This window comes from Euwallacea fornicatus, chromosome 11 (assembly GCF_040115645.1).
Source record: "Euwallacea fornicatus isolate EFF26 chromosome 11, ASM4011564v1, whole genome shotgun sequence".
NCBI classification, from domain to species: Eukaryota; Metazoa; Arthropoda; class Insecta; order Coleoptera; family Curculionidae; genus Euwallacea; species Euwallacea fornicatus.
The window spans coordinates 1583219-1605178 of NC_089551.1; the positions used below are offsets into that span (position 1 = coordinate 1583219).

At 41.2% G+C, this 21960-nt stretch overlaps 1 long non-coding RNA gene and 1 other non-coding gene across 2 annotated transcripts; one reads left to right on the forward strand and one right to left on the reverse strand.

Annotated features, from left to right (window-relative positions):
• The first annotated feature begins 6236 nt into the window (after positions 1–6236).
• Positions 6237–17475, forward strand: LOC136342011 (uncharacterized). The gene is made up of 3 exons (XR_010732590.1): positions 6237–6503; positions 16945–17153; positions 17213–17475. It is a non-coding gene; the product is annotated as an uncharacterized lncRNA (long non-coding RNA).
• TRNAQ-UUG (transfer RNA glutamine (anticodon UUG)) lies at positions 9658–9729 on the reverse strand. The gene has a single exon. It is a non-coding gene; the product is annotated as a tRNA-Gln (tRNA).
• Positions 17476–21960: the final 4485 nt, after the last annotated feature.

A 21960-nucleotide genomic window follows, 5' to 3' on the forward strand; every position in this document is an offset into this window, starting at 1 on the left:
GGTTCCATTTGAACAAACATGATTTGGCCCTACCCCCGCTTTTGTGGCGGACCCGGTACATTTGTGAATAACTTTAAAATACGCATCTTTCAACGATCAACAAAAGCTATGATACGAAACATTTCGTTCAAAAGCTCATATTTACTGCATTTCGACGTACTAATGAGCAACCCTGCACGAGGGTGGTAGTTAAAATCAGTTACGGCAGTCTTATCGAGCCAAACGTAAAATGCCCCGAGTTATCTGGGAAATGACGTTATTATATTCGTTATAGCTTGTGCCACCCCAAAATAATTAAAATTAATCAAGAACAGAGCTGATAACAGAGAAAATGATGGAGTACAAGAGCGCCGGCTCTAGCTCTATCGGGCCAACGGTGCGGGTCTCTTGAGACTCGTAAATACGGTGCTGGAACGAGTGAATGGATTAACGGTGGGGGATTTAGATTAAAACCTTATCAGACAAGTATGGAAAAATGTAAAATTGTTGAGAAACAGCTAATAGACTTAATAAGTTTGATGGAAGAGACAGGGATGCGAATGCACGAGGTGTGCTCAAGCAACAAGCTTTGAGATTAATCGACAGAGCTTTCCGAGTTAAAAAGCCAATGGAGGTGCAACAGGTAATTGCCATCATTCAAATCGATGATGACATGACAACATATCGGTGTTCTGATGAGAAGAAGTAGCTAAATCCGATCGGCAATTACAGGTCTTTCTCGAGATGCATATCCTCGTACAATAGAAGAATGGGCCTTCTGATGGTTCATCCCAGAGCATGATAAATGGCATCTCGCTCCGTTTTCGCTGGTCTCAAAAATACACGCAATTTTTGCCCAACAGATGCATTTATTGCCGAAGCGTTAAAAATCTCTAGGAACTGGTAGGAGGAAGCCCTCGATCTCGCCGAGGGGGTTCGACGGGGGGCGGAATATTGCGCAATCGAGCGCCAAGGAGCGGAAGAAAAAGGGTAAATGACAGAGGTAATTTTACGATCCCCAATCATCAATTTTACATGAGGAAAATCAGGGTCAACTGAATAGAGGCCGAAGGGAAACGTCGTCGTTCAAGTATGAAAAACGCACGCAGAAAAAATCGAAGAGGATTCCGACAGACGTGCGCGTAACGATATCGCAATTTTCATCAATTTTCCGCTCTTTCATTATGTCGGTTGTTAATTTCACGCTAATACTTGTTCAAATGTTTAATTGTCTGAGCACATTCACCTCGCTCGGAGGAGTGCTAAAACATGGTGAATGACCAAAATGTATTCACCACTTCCCATTCACCCTTTCGGGCACCTGTTAACCGCCGCCTAATTGAATCTGAAATGCAAATGAGGGTATTTAAATAATAAAGAAGACAACAGGTCAGTTTTTTCGGCGTCGCATCTTTTGACCATTAATCTCGACATCGGTATAGCGTAGTGTGCAGCCTGATTAACATAGTTTTACATACGCGTGCTGCCTCGGTGCTAATGTATTCCGGACTATCAAATGTCCATAAACGATGCGGTTTACATAATATTTTTCGCGGATTTCAACCTCATGGAGTGTAACGTCGTCCCGACCTTTGTCGCAGAATCCGTTTTTTAACGAACGTTCTTCAAAGGAAAAAAAATCGTTATACTAAGCAAAATCCTACACCGTTTCCGCAACAAACCCTTTGGTTCCCGACCATGAGAAAAAATCCTGGCTCCATAGTCATTCAAATGCAGTGCATAATTTAGTGCCCATTTGCATTTTTTTTTCCATCCCCCAAAAAGGTCAGGATCGTTTAATAAAAATCGGCCAGGTACCCCGGTTTCACTACCCTCTTGTATGCAAAATCGCACACTTGCCTGGAGGACACCCGAAATCCAGGGGGAGCCAAATAGTTTTTTCCTACCTGTTCTAATGTATAGATGCGAACTTCACCGAGGTACCTGCTTGCATATTAAGTGTAAGGCACACCGATCGTACCCCTTGCGCGACCCTTTGCGGAAGTCGAGCGCCCTTCCGTCTGATGCGATGAGCAACTCTTTACCTGTGAAAAGGTTGTACAGGTATTTTCCTTAATCGCAGATAGGCTATTAAACATATTTGATTTCTTTTCAAAGGTATTTGAATACCGAAGGGTCAAATACCCGTACGGGGGAATGTAGATTAGAGCTGGTGGGCCAGGTAAGTTCTGCGGAGCTCACCAAAGGGTTCGGAAGGGCGCCCCAAGATGGGCCAGCGTAATTGCATAAATTTCAGAATGATGTTCGTGGGATAAATTTTAATATGGCCTCGGAATCTGCATCATGGGAGATAGGGTTGAAAGGCAGATGATCCAAATAGGTTCGGGTAGATCGATTCTCACAGTTGTCTTCGGAGATTTTGCATAATCAATCACGGTGTTTGCATGCGGGTAAGTGAGGCGGCAAAAAACGGTTACTCGGAGAGAGGCTTTTTCAGTCTCAACGTTTTTTTTTTTTTTCCTTTTCGTTTTCCTCCCAACAGTCGGTATTTGTTCTTTCAGTTCGGTCATCGCAAACGTGTAAATTAAAATAGATATTATCCAAGCACAATGAAATCTTTATACCTACAACGTGCCTACAGAAAAACTACGATAAATAATCGAGAAGGTGCGTCGGTGGACAGAAAGTGTATTTATCGTGTGGATTTTTCTTTCAAGGCGATTCGTTGAATCACCCGGTGCAGTTGTGTGTAATTGCGCCTTATAAAAATACCGGTGAAATAACAATAATTGCGGACCGTCGGTAGCCAGTCGGACGGGTATTGTTAATAACCGCAAGAAGGCGATAAAAAATTATTGCTAATCAATAAAATGAATTCCGATGTCTCTACCGATGATTTCTCTTTTAAACCCTCTAAAATGGTTCCTCTATAACCGCTAATGAGGATACGACCAGCACAGCCATTTTCAGAACACCTGGGCTTCTACCATGGACGGCGCCGCTAATCTCGCACGGTTTACCATGGACCCACCGAATTATACGTAGAATCACGAAACGCACCAAATGTTAGGACGTCAGTATCAAAAATCCAGGGACGTAGCTCAAAGGCCATCCATCCTCAGTAAAACTAGTTTGGCCTCGTTTCGCGGGGTCGAGACTTTTGGCCACTTCTCGACCTCTTGATACGTCACTGATTAACTCGATTTTGGCCGTAAAATCCATATTTAATGTAGCGTGCCGTAGAAACTGAACCGGACACGAGTATCAACAACGTGGTCGTTCCTTTGTGAGTTTAAAAAAATACCGAATCTCTCCATTCATCACTGAATAACTTGATTTTGACCGCAGAATTCTAGCCTTTGCTCATGTTTTCTCAAAATGAGCGACAGGATCGTAGATATGTACTTCTGGCCCTACCAGCATTGGGCCTTCGGCTGAACGGATCAAAGCGCTGAGGCGCACCGCATTTTTTATGATAAATATACAGTGGCGGCCAGGGAACGGAGAACGCCTACTTAATTCGCTGAAATTGGAATATGTTATGTTGAGAAAATCTGGCAACACTGCGCGAATCCATCTTCCCGAAGCATTTGCGGAAATTCCCAAAGCTTCCATTTTGTAAAAAGCTAGGGGAAAATACTCTTATGAAAGCTTATGAAAATACTCAGTGCGTCTCAAGCACTGATAGGAAGCGGATGCTGAAGTAATAAGGCAGTTGGTTGGTCGACTTATCTATGAGTGATAATTTGTGAAAGTGTTTAGTTTGGGGAACTAGTTGACTGTAGAAAACAATGGGAAAATCTAGGAGTTGCAGATCCCAACTCCAAGAATTCATTATTAATTTGCTATCTTCTGGGAAGTCGTAAGTTTGAAAATATTGCAACAAGGCAGAAATGCTGTCGAAAATGGTTTTTCATGCGATTAAGCATTTTAAGGAACATGGAACGACACAAAATCTAACACGCAAATGGGCAGCCAGTGTTCGTGCTTGGTGTGACCAGAAATCCGTGTTTCTTCTAAAGCGACCTTCCTGTAGCCCGGATCTTAACCCGATTGAAAATTTGTGGAGCGATGCTAAAAGGGCTTTGAGACAACAAAACACAGAAAATATTTCAGATTTATTCGACGCTTTTAAGTAGGTGATACTCTATTCGCAAGCCCCGTTGTCAGGCACTAATTAAGTGTGTGCCAAATCGTCGTTTGAGCGTACACGAGAATAAGGCTATCCGACTCCTTACTAGTTGTAGTTAAGTCTTGTTCGTTTCTCTCTTTTCCTATACTTATTTGTTTGAATGTGTCGTCCTTAATTATATGTCCGAAGAATTTGTCGATTTTCTTAAGAACAAGTTTCTTTTTAGTTTTGATCATTGCAATTTTCATAATTAATTATTAAGTTCTCTTGTGATCTAATTAAGGCCGTTAACAAATCGCTGTGATTTTTTAAAGGTACTTTCAAGGAACTACATTTTCTAATTTTTACATGTGGTTCCTGAATCTATGGCCGTCTGTGTATCTTCGATGCCGCTGCTCCGCGGATTCCGCGTGGAATTCGAGAACGTACGAGATAAAATAAAACAGTTAATTTACCGAAATAAAATAGTATTTCTTCATTATCGGCCATATTAATTCGCCTTTTTTACGAGACTTTTATGGAAATCAGAATTTAGTTAAGCGACAAGTGCGTCGATAAACTGAAATAAAATACGAGCCGACTGCCGATGTGACGCAACCGCCATGGGCCAAGTTGACCATGGAGGAAGATGCGACATTTCTTCTCGCGGTTGAGCAACGCATCGAATTCATTTAGGTCGTACTAATCGTTAGCTGTTAGATTCGGAAGAAAAGCCATATGTGCATACTTCCACTGCATGTTTTAGAAGAAAGACACGTTACGTGCGTTCAACACCCATAACTAACAACTAGGAAACCTTAGCGTGAAAAAAATCCGTTTCAGTGTACCAGAGCCATATAAATCAACATATAAGCTGACAATTTAATATTAATTAAGGAAAATATCTTTGTGCCGTTTAATTAGTGATTAGCGTTGAAATCAAAGGCTTAGACTAAAAAACGGCTTAATCAACTCTAATGCAACAACAGACTAAAATGGGAGGCAGACGGAAAAAATCCCAAGCACCAGCGCAATTAATAACCTGTTCGTTACGCAACTGTCTTTACCTATAAGTCCTGTTTCAAAGGAAATTCTCCCAAATGGACCGTCCATTGACCCGATATCAAGGCGACATCCATATCCTCTTTACATTCCAAGATTATGGTCCACTGACCATTTCTCGTCGATCTAATCGCTTCTAATAGTAACCTGATAGTGAGCTTAATGAGGAGGATTCCTTGCTGGCGGCTTGTACCTTCAAGGGGTTCCGATCACGATTAGGTGAATAGGTGAATTCGACACCTTTTCGGGTTTCAACGCTAAAACGCTCCAACTATGTAGTTCATATGGACAGAACGCGTGGGCATACCGGCTTAGACGAGGTGTCGATGCTGAAGACAATTATTGTGCACGTAGTCAAAGTATACTCGGTCGAGGTATTAATTTCGTGAAGACTATTCGAAGAAAGGCTGATAATTTTGCTGCGAAAGATTGAGTCGTCCGCACAGGGTGTCCTAGAAACGATGGTACCACTGTTGTGTTTAGAAAAATCGACAGTGCAAGTTATCGGGAACCAGAGGCGTAACATGCTTAATTTTGAAATGATTTATTCTGTAAAGCTTCAGTTTTCAAATTTATATTAAAAATAATTATTTGTATTAATAATTTATTATTTACATTAATAATTTATTATTTATATTAATAATTGAGGTGCATTTCCAAGGCTGCAGGACCTCACACGCGCTGTTCAAGATTCCAAATTTCTACCAACTTTTTGCCATTTTTTAAGCCTTCTGGACCAAGTACGTGTTGCCCTGCGCCTGCATTTTCTAAAGCGGTTTTTCCAGTTTCTCGCCCGGACGAAGTTTGGAACCCGCGAAAATCTGAAATTTAGATTTTCCGTATCGCGTTGGATCTTCGGGCAGTGGACATCATCTCGCCTTTTTACTCCCACACCTTGTACGTTAATACCCTACCACGGTTTAAATCACGTAACTTTTCCTTCACGTCACGACAGATAAAGATTGAAAGTCGCCGTACGTAAAATGACAAGTCATATAGAGTCAATATGCTAAAAAAGGATAAAGATATATTTGAAGTGTCTCGACCCGACAGTGTTTTGTTTCATGATGGCCGCTAGATTTGTTGACGTTTCCCGCTTCACCTGACAGCCGAAATTCTGAAAGCGTCGATTTTCGTTAATCGTAGTCGCTTTTCGTGTCTTAAACCCTCATTTTATTTGTTCATCGACTTTTGTGCCAAAAGTCTGCTCTTTTAAAAGCTGAAATAGTGCTCTCGGTTATTTATTATCGGTGTTATTATTCTTATCGTTGGTATAATGCCCAAGTTCTCAAACAGTCCGTGTAAGGAGCTTGCAGCGTCCCATATCAACTATTCTGAAAGAGAATTGGAAAATAATGGACCCTTATTACCATTGAATTCAGTTAGAGAGGTAAATTGAATTTTAATATTTTGGAATTAATATACTGACAGCGTTCCGCCAATTCCTGACAAATTTCTGCAACACATTAATTTGGAAAAGACGCAGCATGACCGTTTATATGAAGCCTGTGACGTGAATAAAAAGTTTCGTGGTTTGTACTGTGCAAGATCTTCACCCCACGCGCCCATATACAGGGGGGGTCTCAGCAAGTCCGGCGCGTTGGACGAAATTTTTAATCACCCCACTCAGAAAACAAACCGCCGCGTGGAGCCGTCACCCAACCTCGCCCCCCCACAAGGCCGGTACTGCCCATGTACACAGTTACCCTAAAAAAGTTTTTTTTTTTAATATATCTCCGTTAGCGCTCTGCCACAATCTCTGAGGAAGTTTCTGCCACTTTACTGAAACCTTTTTTCACTTTTTGCTTCCTATTAGGTTTCTTACTTGGGTCACGGTTACGAGCTTTGAAAATAACAGTCCAAGAATGCGTTTTTCCCTTCCGCTGATTTATTTGCATTTAAATCGTCATCATCGCGTATTATTACAATTTTAGTGCCTCTCGTAAAACATTAATTAAAAATGTTTGGAAAAACTTCTGTTAGCGGCGAGGGCAAAAAAGCGATTTGTCGTCGCCTTTGGGCACACAACCGCCTTCCATCATCGGCGACTTTGCCATAAAATCGCGCTTTCAAACCCGAAGGAATGCGAAATAATTTTGACTGCAAGATTGAAGAGAAGATGAATTTCTCGAATGTTTAATCCGGCTGACGATTCTGTACCTGTCACGTCCAGTGCGTATTTAAATTAATTATATCGGAATAAGAATTACAATAAACTGGCCACTTAGCGTGTCGTATTTAAATAAGAAAGGCCACCGCAGACCGAGGGGGCATTACCATAATTTTAAGAGATGCATCCTTTTTAACGCTAATCATTTGCGGAATTATATTGCCTATTATTTGCATAGTTTTACATAAGCGTGCCTCTAATTATCTTTGGATGTTCCAGCGCATTTTTTATCAGGCTCGTATTGGATCCATTTCCAAATTGATTATTTCCAAAATTGTTTCGACGCACTTCATTACTCGCCCAAACCCGAAAGTAGGACCAAAGAGGTCAGCTCTTTCCTACGCCGTATATTTCATTCGGACAAGTTCCTTTCCCAATACTTTTAATTAGAAACCTGACATTCCGAATGGTCCGAACCGGTGGAATCTTCTCCCATTAAGAACATGCCTATAAATAATCGCATTCTTCCTAATTTTTATCTAAACCTCGTTTCACAACAGTTCCGAATACGAGTCCATAACATTATACACTGGAGTTGGATTGAATTGTCCCGCCACCTTGTGGAACGCCACTATCTGCCCCACTTCCCATCAGAATTAGTTCGGAAAAGTTCCAAATTTTCCCGATGCTCTACACGGAAACTCGCAATTATCGACGTAATTTTTTTAATGCACCTAAACTGACAATCTCTTGGAGAGTTGAACAGTGTAGGCGCACAGGACTAAAAGTTCTCCGTGTTTTTATTGATCGGCGATACATTAAAACGTCACTAAAACCGAATTTATGGACTTTCGTTGGAACATACTGGCCATACAGAACCGCAATAGAAGAAATTAAATTCTGTCAAAATTTAGAAAGCGCGATATTTATAAGGCGCCTTTGTTGTTGCCTACTTCGTAAAGGAAATACTGTTACTTAATGACAACGATGGGAACCAGTGTGGTGTAGCAAGACGCGTATAAGACGTCTTTTTTCGGACTTGGCCATTTTCCCCTTTCTTGCTTAATGTACAACGTTTTTAAAACAGGAAAACCATATTCCGCCTCTGTAGAAGCGATAAGCTGTGCACGCCTCTGATCTTTGACCCGAACCGAGGAGTCGGGAATTCAGCCTGATACACCTCTGGCTTTACATTAACTAAAATCCGAAATTTCGCTAGATGAAAAGCACACCTAAACCTATTGCCCCGCACATTTTCATTGGCGTAACAGACGCGCTTCTGAAATATAAAATTTTTCGATAGTCGTTAAGTACTCCCAATCGAGTCGGTTTTGCCGAAGATCTGTTTTATTGTGTGTAGAACTGCAAGATCCGTCTGTTGGTGTCACCGATAAAAAGGCCGGACACAAGCTTGACAAAATTCCGGACAGTACTTAGCCGATCTGGGTGTCACCGCGCATTGTCAAACGCTCTCATCCTCGGGGGGCAAAAACGGACTGTCCGGTGCCCCGTTTCAGTTTTAACAGTCTCAGGTCGATTATAAAATTCTCGATCCGAGTGTGGCCAAAAAACGTAATTGATTATCGAAAGAATTTTTATGTGTTTAGTTTTATTACGGGCTTGCCGGTACGTGCTGTCATGTGTCGCCTCTCCATCGCACTTATTGTGTGCGATTACGCGATCGGGATGGTACTCCGAGTGAGTCGGATTCTCGGAAACCGTCCGAGAAGGGTTTTTTCGGCCGCGGATTAATTATTGTCCGCCACTGAAATACCCTTCACTCGAAACAAATATTCCGAACAGGTCAATCAAAGTATGTATGTATGTAAGGAGTGTCCATCCATCACGTATTATTCGGTGACATTGCGGGGATAGGGGCCCCCCGTGCATATCAAACGACTCACGTGCGAGTACCGAGTGCACTCGAAGGTCGTCCAGCCGACGACGTCTCCTGCTTTGGTGATTAGAAACTGTCCAACTGAGCCATCGCTTCGGATTTCGTTTGTAAAATCGCCTTTTATTGCCTACGAATGTAAATTGTGTGAAGGTTTATGGTACTCGTTTCCTGGTTCACGTCGTTAGTATTCGACGACACGAGCCTCTCGTCAGTTTTGAAGAAGATTAAGTATGCGAGCAATCAGCTATAAGGGATTTGAAGTACCACCTTGTTATTATAATGGCTATGGGCTTCTTCAAAAATCATTAGCTCGCAGAAAAAGCGCTGAGACAAACATCAAATGAAACACTTGTTTTACGTGTAATTTACATGTAGACGTTGGAGCTAGTTGTGCAAGGTGTGAAATGAGGAGAGATAGATTATTTAAAAAATAAAGTAAATAATCGCATATATTTTACGTGTTAAAATAATATTTTTGGTACAAAAGAAATAACAATGGAAGGAGCGATATCGAATTAAGAAAAAAAGAAAAAATTTAGGTTCCACCGAGATTTGAACTCGGATCGCTGGATTCAAAGTCCAGAGTGCTAACCATTACACCATGGAACCTCTCAGTGACTTTCGTCTGTAGACTATTATATCCCGCAGGTTATTACTGGCAACTCTTGGTTATTCTCGTTAAGTGGTTTAAATGGTTTTAATTTGGGTGATTTCAAATAAATTATTGTGCGTTCAATAAGGTGATGAAGTGTATGGTGTGTGTATAAATAGTATATCCCCACACAAATCAATTCCAAAAATTTGAGAATACCTATTATTCCCCTAAAACTATTTGAATTTACGAACTCGCATAAAAGGTCATATATGAGTGAAGCTTTATACATTTGTTCCTGTTTCCGAGAAACAGTTGGTGGACTTATTGTCTTACGGCTCAGGTACCTACGAATGCTATGCAGCTTACCTGGTGAACTTCTGAGCTGTAATCAACAGTAACTCTTTGCATTTGGGCGACACTGCATGCTACAGCGGGTGCGACTTTGTTCAAAAATAAAATTTCCAAAGCTTCAAATATCGAAAATCGCAGTTACTCGAGGCACAGTGCTGTCCGCGTAGGCAGGCAGAAAAGCAAATGTGGGTTTATCTGATTTTTAATTTATCACCCGAGAGTCGGGGAAAAGGTGTGTCGAACCCCATTAAACAGAATTTGACAACGCGGTGGTCGACTGGGCTGAGATCCACCCAATTTGCTGCCCATACGCACCAGCCCGACTGATGATGACTTGCCTTTTGCGTATTGTATGTTAATAGCCGAGTTGGGAAATCAATGGTCCCCTCTGTCCCCTTCGCGCTAACCTGACGACTCCAACTTGTTGAAGGCGATCAACAAACTAATATAATAAGCGATAAACGGTCCCTTCGCAAAAAGATAATAAGCGAGAGATTAAGGAAACAGAAGTGACAAGATGACCGGTGTCCGAGGGTGAAGCAAACTTTCCCACGCTTGACAGGGTGAGAGTTGTTTTACGGTTTTTACGACTGTTTGAGGCTGTTGCGTCTTATCAAGGGTGGATGTTGATGTAGTCAGGACGCAACGGGATTTGTTTTTAATTAAACTAAAATGGTAGGAATAAAACACGAAACAATGTCAACAAAGGCCCAATGTAAATTCGTCCATTATCCAGTATGACACTTACGTTTATCGGCCATTCGGGGCCCGTGTTTTATGACTTCCCATTTTTTGTGCGGCTCAGTCCTAAATATTTTTGATGGCTTTTTAAAATATAAATTGGACACGGAAATAGTAAAAAACGTTTCCCTGTTTGCATTTTATTTAATAGGGGAAACGCGAGTGGTTTTATAGTAGTTTCGGTTTACCCTTAAACTCCCAAAATTATTCGGCCAAATTTGTTCACCTCCCCCTACGCTGCATTTTAAACTCTGACGTTTGGACACTTTATTAGCCTTTTGAATAAATTTGGACATGACATCGGTATAGTTTTAAAACCGCCTACATAACGATGTCCTGCAGCAATATACCCATATCTATGCATATTAATTTTATGACAAAGTTGCGTTAGAATCGAAAAATAACTGGTGGCAATGCTAGTCACCGACCACAAGGATTTCTTACGTTGCATCATACCCTTGAGTGCTCAAGTAAAAAAAAAACACCCTGTGACAACACTACAGTGCTGCCACCCAATTTCTCGCACAATTTGCCGGTTCAGTGAGGCTTAACCGTTGCGTGAACCCATTCTAAACCGGAGGTTCGGGAACACTCAAGGAATCGTCACATGTGACTGTTGATGTTCAGGATGATGCTTTTTGTGTGCTCGCATTTGGCAAAGGTTAAAGGGGATGTAGCCCCATGATGATAAGATAATAAAAAATCGCGAAAATTTGAAAGCAATATCTCAAAAACCGTTGAGGCAAAATAAAAAAATAAGTGACGGTGGCATATGATCTGAACCCACCAAAGATTAATGGTTCCTTCTTTAGAAAAATGACTTCTTTTATGTTGTCACGTGGCTTTTTACGAAAAATTGCGCATTTGTTTGCCTATTCTCCGTGTAATTACGGTCAAGCTTGTAGAGTGAAAATGGGTACTGGGAGGGGTGAAGTAAAACAAAAAACGGTTGAAAAATATAATAAATAATATAATGAATCCTAGCCAATCCATAGCCAAACCCGCCAAAACCAACGCAACCAAACCGTTCTTACCCAAAAACGAACGTGTAGTTTAATTGAAAAGCAGTTAAAAGACATATGGTGGCTACGGTTAAGCTCGATTAGGTTGGGTTTCATCATATTATTTACCACATTTGTCAACTATTTTTTGTTTTACTTTACCCACTAAGTGCCCTTTTTCACTCCGCGGCTCCGAAAGCTCGCAGATACTTATACGGAAAATAAGTATAAAAATCCGCAATTTTTTCAAAGAAGAAACCATTAATTTTTGATGGGTTAAAGTGATATGGACCTTAAGCGACACTCTCGCAGAATCTATATAGATATTTTCGCTTAAAATGGTGTGGACTATAAGTCGTTAAAATCCTCCCATAAAAGAAAAAAAAAGGCGCCTTGTGCGGGGCTCCACATGCTGAAACATTCAAATACCTAATGGGAGGTGAGAACATGTGAATTGAAATGAGTACGTTCTTGCATCGATATACAGGAAATTCAGAATATATTGTAGTAATTCCTCCTAGTGAACTAACGCTTCTCAGCGTCAGATACCAGACGAGTATCGTCATAGCGGTGAATTGATGAGTCTTGCTCCATCTCGCGTTCAATCGGTTAATCAGCAACAGAGCTTTGCAGGGGCTTAAGGGGTACGAGGAGTATTTGGCCAGAGGCACACAAAAGCAAAGATAAAGTGGGATTTAATAGTGTGTTCGACAAGGTGCTTGGTGATACAAAATTCCTGCCCTCATAGGCAAGTTTTGAGCGACAAATTGGACTACTGTGGGCTACTGCTGCAAGCTGCACCCTGCAGTGACAAATTATCGCCACCATAACAGAGTAATCGATGCTCTTTTATTATTATCATGCAGATATGTTCGCGGCACCTGACCGAGTAGTAACTTTAGTTCTTACATTGATGGGATCGGGGCCATCTGCCTGATTAAGACATAACACTCTTCCAAATGTCCCCAATTGAATCTGAATGACCCGTATGTTTTGGCTATTCAAATTTCGTTATTTCAGTTGTTAAATTTGCATTTAACGCCCTTTTTATGGCAGTTTACAGCGGGCCCAACTACTGAATGAATCCACTTGCCAATGAGATTTATCGATGGGTTTTATCGGTTTCATTTACTCGGACCATTCAGTGGCTCTTAATTGGTGTTGGAGTAGACTTGTCACTTCTTGATAGATGGCCCTGTTTTGATGTTATTGCCTCTTTGCCTTGGGTTTCAACTTGGGCCGTGACGTCACTGCCTACGAGATTACTATCATCGTTTCAAATAAACACATAGTTGTGGAGAAACGCGTTTTTCTTCGATGGAAGTAAACAGAACCGACCGACGACGTGTCCGAGCTTTGGGAGTGCTCAAGGTCTCCTGGCCAAGGTAGCAGAAGATTTTTATATGCCTAGCAATAGTTGTTGGCAAATATGTACTGGGTGGTCAAATTCCCTCTGAGCCGAAAGCGAGTCAATAAATCAAGGGGGAATACTGTAAGAGTGAAAGTGCTTTGGGCGGATTTACATTTTCCAACAGAAATTAGCTGCGTTGTTGTACACGTATGGCAGCCGTGTCCGACACTTGTTTCAGCTTTTATGAATAAACATTAGAAACTTTGCATGAGGCACGATTTTATCTTTCCCCGAAGATTTATCGGCGGGCTAAATGAAGACGAAGAGACGTGGGCTTAAGATTGTCATCTAATTGCAATGGGGAAACTTTCAGGGCGCTCCTGGAATAAAAACGACCGAAGGCCGAAACTTTTTAGCCCGTGGTCAAAATTGGCCACTTACCTAATTGTTTATGTTGACCGTTCTCAGCCCGTATCTGCCTTTAACTGTTTGAACAAATTTCAACTGACTGATGCAGGATGCTGTTTACACAGGCAGTGTGGCACTTCAAACAACGCTAAGTGTGAAAATTAACAGGGACAACAAGTACGTAGAATCCGAAAATAAAGCAAACGAAAACGGAAAATAAACACTCGTCAGCTCATCCACCTGGGCCCTCGGGTGGTGCTCCTGATACAGTCAAAAGCCTTGGAGCGAACGCGGGCTGAAAAATCAGTTGAAAAACCCATTTACGCCAACAGTATGGTCAAATTAACGGCTCACATGACCCAGATTGGTCTAAGGCCCACGCAAATTCGTTTGTCAACCATAAATCGGCGTTCTCAACCGGTTGCATTTCGTCATAATTCCAACTTATGGCATATCTCATATACATATTATAACACATTGTGTGTAACTGGTCATTTAGAAGCTCAATGACAAGTCAGGTGGCTGCAGCTGAGATCGGTTATTGCTCGTTAATAAAAGCTCCTGAATGATCGGTGTAATGCTTTGAATACCAAGCGAGTTTACAAAATAATAAAAGTTTTCACACTGTCGCGAAATCCAACGTGTAAAGTAACTTTCTTTTACAGCGCTCGTGTTTTGGCCCTACGGCACGATAATTGCCCATTTTGCCCCTAGCTGCAGAACACGCCATTATTGTATTGTACACACTCCTACGACTTATTATTTACCTAGCGAGATAACGTTGTTTTGCGGTTGTCATGGAAACTAATGTCAAATGGAACGTCACCACAACGGGTTTTAGATTTATATATTTTATACTTAAATTCCACACTATAATAATTCTATGCCAATGGCCAAAATTCTAAAAAAATTCTGGGCCCTAGTGGAACCGTCTTACATAGTTCCAGCAGCCAAGCAAGGCGGAAGTCTCCTCCAAACAGTTCTTTCCTCCACTCCAACCCACGTTTCCCGTAAATACGGAATAGAACTGTCCCCTCTGCTACGCATCACTTTGAAGGTTAAATGAGTGAATCCTCAGTTGGGGGTCTGAGGGGCTTCTGAGACAGACTGCCATTCTTAGCAGCTTAGCCCAGCGCAGTGATGTGCACCACTCCGCTCCGATTTGAATCTGATCTTATTTGTCCGTAACACAGGACTGTGGGAGGAACCATAGCAATGAGAAGTATTATGTGTTGTTGACGAGTTAATTTACTTGTCACACAACCAGCTTTTTTAGTACAATTTCAGTCCTCGTGCCGAGACACTGCGCTCGATAACCGAGTACAAAAACACCTTCACTAATGCGAAAGCTACGTCACTACGTAATTAGCATAATTAATTAAATCACTATGGATCACTATACGGAACGCGCTAACGCTCATAATGTTTTGTTAACACTCTGGGGTATACGGGGATAGTCCTACAAGTACTCGATTTGACATATAGATGACGATTTTTTTGGTTGTATTACAAAGACATGACCTGAAAAAGCTTAAGTCTAAAGGTTGTGTTTGTACTGTTTGTACTGAACGCTTTCAGAGGTTTTGTTAACGCGGAAAAATTGGTCGTCGATGCGTGATTCAATACTTTCATTTGGAAGGTCTTAGTTCATACAATAGCAGAGCGGAGTGTGATGCTACTCTAGGGGACTCTCATTCTTCGTTGACAACTGAAAAATATTCGGTGGCAGAGGCCGAGACGAACTTCGCAGTGGTTGACCCCCTGACGCTCCAGACCTAACCACTCCAGACATTGTGGTGAATATCCACAAACTGTAGATTGATACTTCAAAAAGTACTGTAGATCGCATTTTCATCGACCAATTCGATATGAGAGAGCTGTGCGCAAGATGCGTACCGCGAGTACCCACAGTGGAAAAAGATCAGCGACGCGAGAATGTTTCAACGGAGCGTTTGGCCAAGTTTCGCAGCAATAAAGCTGAGTTTTTGCGTCGATTCATAACCATAGATGAATCCTCAATCCACACCTGAGGCGAAAGAGCCGTTAAAATTATGAACTCAAAGGAGAGATTCGGCATCAAGGAAGGCGAAAAACGTTCCATCTGCAGGAAAGAAGGTGGCGTCAGTTTTTTGGCCCGTGGGAGCATTTTTGTTGACCATCTCTTTGAAGGAAAACAATAAACGGAGAATATTATACGAATTTGTTGCAGCGTTTGAGCGAAGAAGTTAGGAAAAAGTGACCGCATTTGGCGAAAAAAAGTCTTGTTTCATCAAGACAACAGACCAGTGGACGCTTCCGTGATCATGATGGGCAAAATCAATCTATTTACTTTCGAACTTTGCCTCATCCACCCTGCACGCCAGATTTAGCCCCTTCAGATTTTCTTTTAGAATACTGTATATATATATTTTTTTTTAAGCTTTAGGTCAGGTACTTCTGGGATTTTCCTCGTACTTATGAATGTTTTTTCTGCAAAATTCCTGTAGTGCAGATAAAGCCAACCGTAATTAGCATACCTAGTAATATACCGGATAATTCGTCCATCAATAATGGTGACCACTCCTGTCTGCACATAACGTTTATATTACTTATCTCTAGCACCAGGCATGTGACATATCTATTTGCCGTTGACGCTCTACATCGTTCCACGGGATGCTTTATCCCATCTATACGTACAAATTCTTTTGGCGTCTCTAAGAAGCTCAACCCCTTAATTGTGTCAAGACGAATTCGCCCTCAGGTGTGACATATATTTCGGTGGATATTTTTTTTATTTGGGCTCGTAGACGGATCAGACACCGCATCCTCTCAATTTCGCATTGTGCCCGGGGACACGTGCGCCAATGCGGGGACACTTAATTTGCAATTGAATGCGCGTCAGCACAAAGGTAAAAACATAAATAAAGTGATCAAGACCTTCTTTGCCAAGCTGGTTTCTCCCTTCTGGACGTTTTGACGGGATCGTTTGTCATTAGAAACGTGTTTTACCAGAAAAATATTTGTTGAGGGGGCAATAGGATGCCACCTCGATCTGGGTTTGCTGCCCAAAATGGGAATTATCCCAAAAATTTCTGCGGTAAACCACCTCGATATTGGCCAACAGTTTCCCAATAACCAGAGCTGACTTGAAGAAGCCATTTTTCCCACAACTGCGTTTACTTTAATCTAGAAATAAGAAAGTTTCCGAGAAGTTACGTCGAAGCAACGTCGCGCGTCTCTCGACGTCGCATGTCACTTTTGCAACGTCGTTTTAACGTAATTTCCAGGTTACTTTGTACTTCCTTCCATTCTAGAATATAAAGCTGCATACCAAAGGATTATCCGTAGACGATTCGGTGACGAGAGATAGAATAGGGCTTATTCGGCCTTTGTTTCAGCTGCCGACAGCTCACATAGGAAGGTTCTTTTGAGTTTGCCAGCCCTCGCACGCTAGGCAAACGACTTCGGAGGGCAGCCGTGCTCTCCAGGAGAAAGCCCTGAGAGGAAAAGTTATCTTACCAGAATTCTAGAAGAGGTTATACATGATCAGGCCGAAGAGACGGAAAGATCTCTCTGGGATTCGAGTGATCTATTCAGCATTTATCTTGTAAGAGCTATTGATACGTTCCTAATAAGATCCTTACTGATTCAGGAGTGCCCTTATAGGGCAGGAAGAGTCAACATGATTTTGTCTAGATGGCAGCAAAAATTCGTCTCTCGCTGTCTCAACGCAGGCCGAGACCTCAAAATAGCCAATCGGAAATGGTGGCCCCAAGAAGTAATTCTCTGCTCTAGGACCGGAGCCTCTTTCCAGAAGTTGAGGGGCGTTCTCTCTATCTTCACGTGTGTTAAGAAGCCAACATCTTACTGTGATCAAAAAATGAAGTGAGTTTATTTATAAAATGAATAATCTTTGTTTATTATCCTTTCGGGTCGATTTTACGGAAAATCAGGTTTTGAAAAAGTGTCATTATTATTTTTTAATTTTTTATTATATTTTTTTATTTATAAATTTCTTGTTGCGTTTATTTTTGCATGAATTTTCTTCCTTTCAGTATTTTCAATCATCCCATGTATCTCACCTTTAGAAGTATGTATACCGGACACTATAGCTTGTATGAAAAAAAAATCATTTGACTTTTTGTAGCAATTTTTATTGGGTACAATTTTGGTTCTTATGACTTTTCTCGTAAATGTAGTGGTTACTGAGATATTTACGAAAAACAGGATTTTAGTGTATGTGTTTTTTAATGTTCCCCCTCTTCTTACCTTCGCCCAGAATCTTTTTTTTCGTAGAGCTCCTTATTCGAACGAACCCAAAAACAACTAAAATATTAGCGTGGCCCCTCCACGAGGAAAATATATGACACATGTGATATGTCACCTCTTGGAAAACTAAAAATACACAAAAATCACGTTTCAGTTACCCCACTCAACATCCCCTTTTCGGGCCACGATCCCTTAAGACAGTTGGAGTTAAAAATGCATTGTTGAAGCATGTTATTGTTTAAACACGTTGAGTACCACGTGACGCAATTTTTTATTTTTTTTAAATATGGAAACTTCTATAAGAAAATTATTATTTTTAGATAATTTTCATGAAGTGGTAGTCAACGTGTTAAAAGAGTTAAATAAATCATCAAAATTTGATATAGTGCACAGGGTGTTACTTAATGATCGGCCGTGGTTTCAAGAGTGCATTCCTGGACTGAATTCAAATAGAAAAGCTAATTTAAACGTGTGTCCTAGAAAGTCTGGTTTTTAAGATACAGGGTGCCAAAGCTAAAAGAAATATTGTTTTTTTGTTAAAATCTTAAAGATCCTTTTGTCGATTTTCTTGAAATTTGGCTCTGTTGTTCGTTGTAATAAGACGTTAAGCCAACACTAACTAGATGATAATTCTGAAGTTCAGTGGCGTTCCGAGAGCAGTCTTACGAATAATATTGACGAAGAAATGTTTGCCACTGGTTTTTTTAAACTTTTGTATTATTTTCAGATTGATTAGCTAAAAGCACAACTTTTCCGTTTCTTGTTATTATTTCGCATCTCACTTGGTGTTCGAGAAAGAAAAAACCCTTTATTGCGTATCGCAAAACTAGTAAAACAAAATTAAGTTAACTTTGCTCGTTGCAGAGTATGAATTTATAAGCAATTTTCACAATCTAATAAATAAAAAGTAATAACAATATAACAGAGTATTCACCAAAAATGTTGGAATCGACCACTTGCCGCTTCCATGCAGGCGCTATTCTTTTTCCCATCGAGTGACGAACTTTTATTTTTTTTTTAGCTTTGGCACCCTGTATCTTAAAAGGCAGACTTTGTAGGACGCATCTTTATGTGAGCTTTTCTGTTTGAATTCAGTTCAGGAATGCGTCCGTGGCATTACGGCCTATCATTAAGCAACACCCTGGATATTTTTTGCGTTGAATTCGGTTTTTCGTGAATATCTCAGAAACCACTACATTCACGAAAAAAGTCCTGCGAGCTGAAGTTGTAGCCAATGAAAGTTCCCGCAAAAAGTCCAATGGTCTTTTTCTTACGAGCGATAGTTTCGGTTCTACGTATATGCTTTTAAAGCGCAAACACAAATGCTTACGTAACTCTGTAATGGAAAAAAAGCGCAGCAAAAAATGTATATATTTACACTCGCAATAACGTGTGAAATCGGGGGAAATTAATTATTTTTTTTAATACCTGATTTCCCGGAAAATGAAGTTGGTCCGTTCATACAAACAACATTCGCCGCCTTCGAAGTACTCTCCGCGCGACACAATGCACTCGCGCCATCGTTTCTTCCAATTCTCGAAACAGCCAGAGAATACTTTCCTCGATTCGGCTTTGATCTCCTCAATCGAGTCGAAACGGTGTCCCCGGAGCGGCCTTTTGGGTTTGTTAAACGGCCACAGGTCCGACGGCGCTAGATCGGGCGAGTACGGTGGCTGCGGCACGATAATTTGACAAAAACGTTCAGAAACCGCCGTTCGACCCGACGTTCTCATTTTTTCTTTTTTATTTTTGATTTTTTATTTTTCTGAGAAAATGACTGTTTTGGGAACCAGTCGAGATTCGACGCGTTCGAGGCGCAAAGCACGTTTTAAATTTGTTAGAGTTGACCCAGATGAAACGTCCGTATCAAAGTGAAGCAATTTAAGCAGCTTTAGTAACTCAAAGACCACCAAAGGAACGTAAACGAGGTGACAATGGCAATAATTTGAATTTTAATACTTAATGGTAATCCCATTGTTGGGATCGGTAAACAAGCTGCTGGGCGGATATCTGATATCTAACATCTTTTACTCTCGGGCAGGTAAATCGGTGTATGTTGGGTGTATTGTTCCGAGTGCGACAAAGAACCGGGGGGGCCATCACCTCTGGTCCTTTGTGCTCGTGTAAAACGCAGTTAATTGTCGACTATTCCTGTTGACCTAGAAAATAATCGATAGTTAAACCCATACGACCTTGATTCGCACTTCGAGCCAGGCAAGTTTTCTTCGTAAAATATTTTATATTATTTAAGTGGACGTCGTATGCGTCGTTACACAACCCACATGCCTTCAATTACCCGGCGTATAAACAATTGCTATTATTGTTGCAACTTTGTATCGCGGTTAATAATAGTGATTATTGCAGCTTTTAGTTCGAAAGAAAAATATGGTTTTTGAGTTTCCTGAGATAAAGATCAAGGCCGGCAAGTGGAGAAACTGGTTGTCTAACTGTTCGTGGCCTCTCGAGTATTTTTATGGGCACTCTGGGGCATTTTTGGCAATTTGCGTCCGCCGTATCTAACGAAGCCAAACACTTTATGAATCTCTCTTGGTGTTTTATGGGTGATATAAATTTCCGATACGAGGATTCCCCCGTGTGGACATCACATTTATGCAGTAAAATGACTTTTCGTGTGAGACGCGCTTTCTTTGGGCCGCGTCGAAGCACCGTGGCAGAAGACATTTCGCCTTCTGACAGCTTGAAGCTTTAAATATACCTGCATCAACTGATCACCCGCGGGTGAGCCAAAAAATTAACCCGACCCGACTATCAGATTTGATGGTGCATTAAAAAATCTGTTTACCCGAGGGTATATACCATCGCGGACAGTACGTGGAAGTATCTCTCGCTAAACACGAAAACCAATAGTCAGAGCCCACGAAAAGTACAAGTAAAAACCTCATCGAGAACGTAATAAATATTTTTATGTCCCACAAAATTTTTAATGGTATTTGCTTAACAGAACTTACTGGTCTCACTCTTTTGTAAATTAAACACGGAGCCAAAGTGTAAAACAATTGAAAACCTTGAACCAATATTTGCCATGTACATTTTTATGAATAATTAAAAGTTAAACAAACAGCCTGGCTCGCTTTTGTTTGGAAATGCACTAACCCGTCACACGTACTCTTGAGTGGACCATCGTTTTTTTTATTCAGAAATCCAAAGGTTAACTCAAGCCTCCAAGAATAACGCACCGTACAATGCTAGAATGCAAATTGCGCAAAAAATCCACGTGGACATGCGAGACAATATCATATACCACCATAGAAAGTGCCCATTTGCTAAGAAGATATAATCGGATGTCCATGATTAGCATATGTCGGAATAACATTGGGAACATTCTCCATGGTTGCTAGATGTTTGTTTATTAACATAAAATCGAAAGACGCGCTATAGGACGAATTTACCATTACCCATCATCTCCCCCGCGCTTTTCCTTTTCGACTCTGCAGGGCGTCGCGGTCCAAAAGGGGATTTCCCGACGCTTGGCCGTCCAGTGGCGGTGGTACCAGTAACCTCGTTTCACAGTGCTTCATCCCAAAGATGTGTCTGCCAGCTCGTCTGTCATTGCTGCCACAACTTATGAACTAAGCAAAAGAGTCCTTATTTCAACTAGCAGAAAATCAACTATTCCGTACCGTAACACCTCAGCCGGCATTGCACCATACAGGGGGTGCATTTAACAGCCCCTGGGACTCCTACGGGTTTATTTGCGACTTCATAAAAAAATCAATCGTGAACGTACAGATAAGGCTAATGAAGGTGAATTTGAAAATTGGTGACAACTCTAACGGGTGTCCCAAAAAAGCGGCGCGTCATAAGGTGTGACGTTTTTAAATGCGAATCACATGAATATTTTTCGTTTTTTCGAAACCATGGCAACGCATGCCGAACACTCGGGCACGAATGCGGGTTTTCCCGCAATCATTAATAATTCCATTAATACTTAAGACAATTGTGCCATTATTTGATACCAACATAAAGGAAATTTCATTTTCTTCTGCCCCACTTCCTAAAAAGCGCCGTTCTGTTTGAAAAAGTCAAGAAAACTGATGTCGAAGGGTCGAAAATTGAAGTTGTCATTGCGAACGCCTTGTATGAATTTTGGGCTAAATGAGTGTTCGTGCCTGCTACGGAGACCT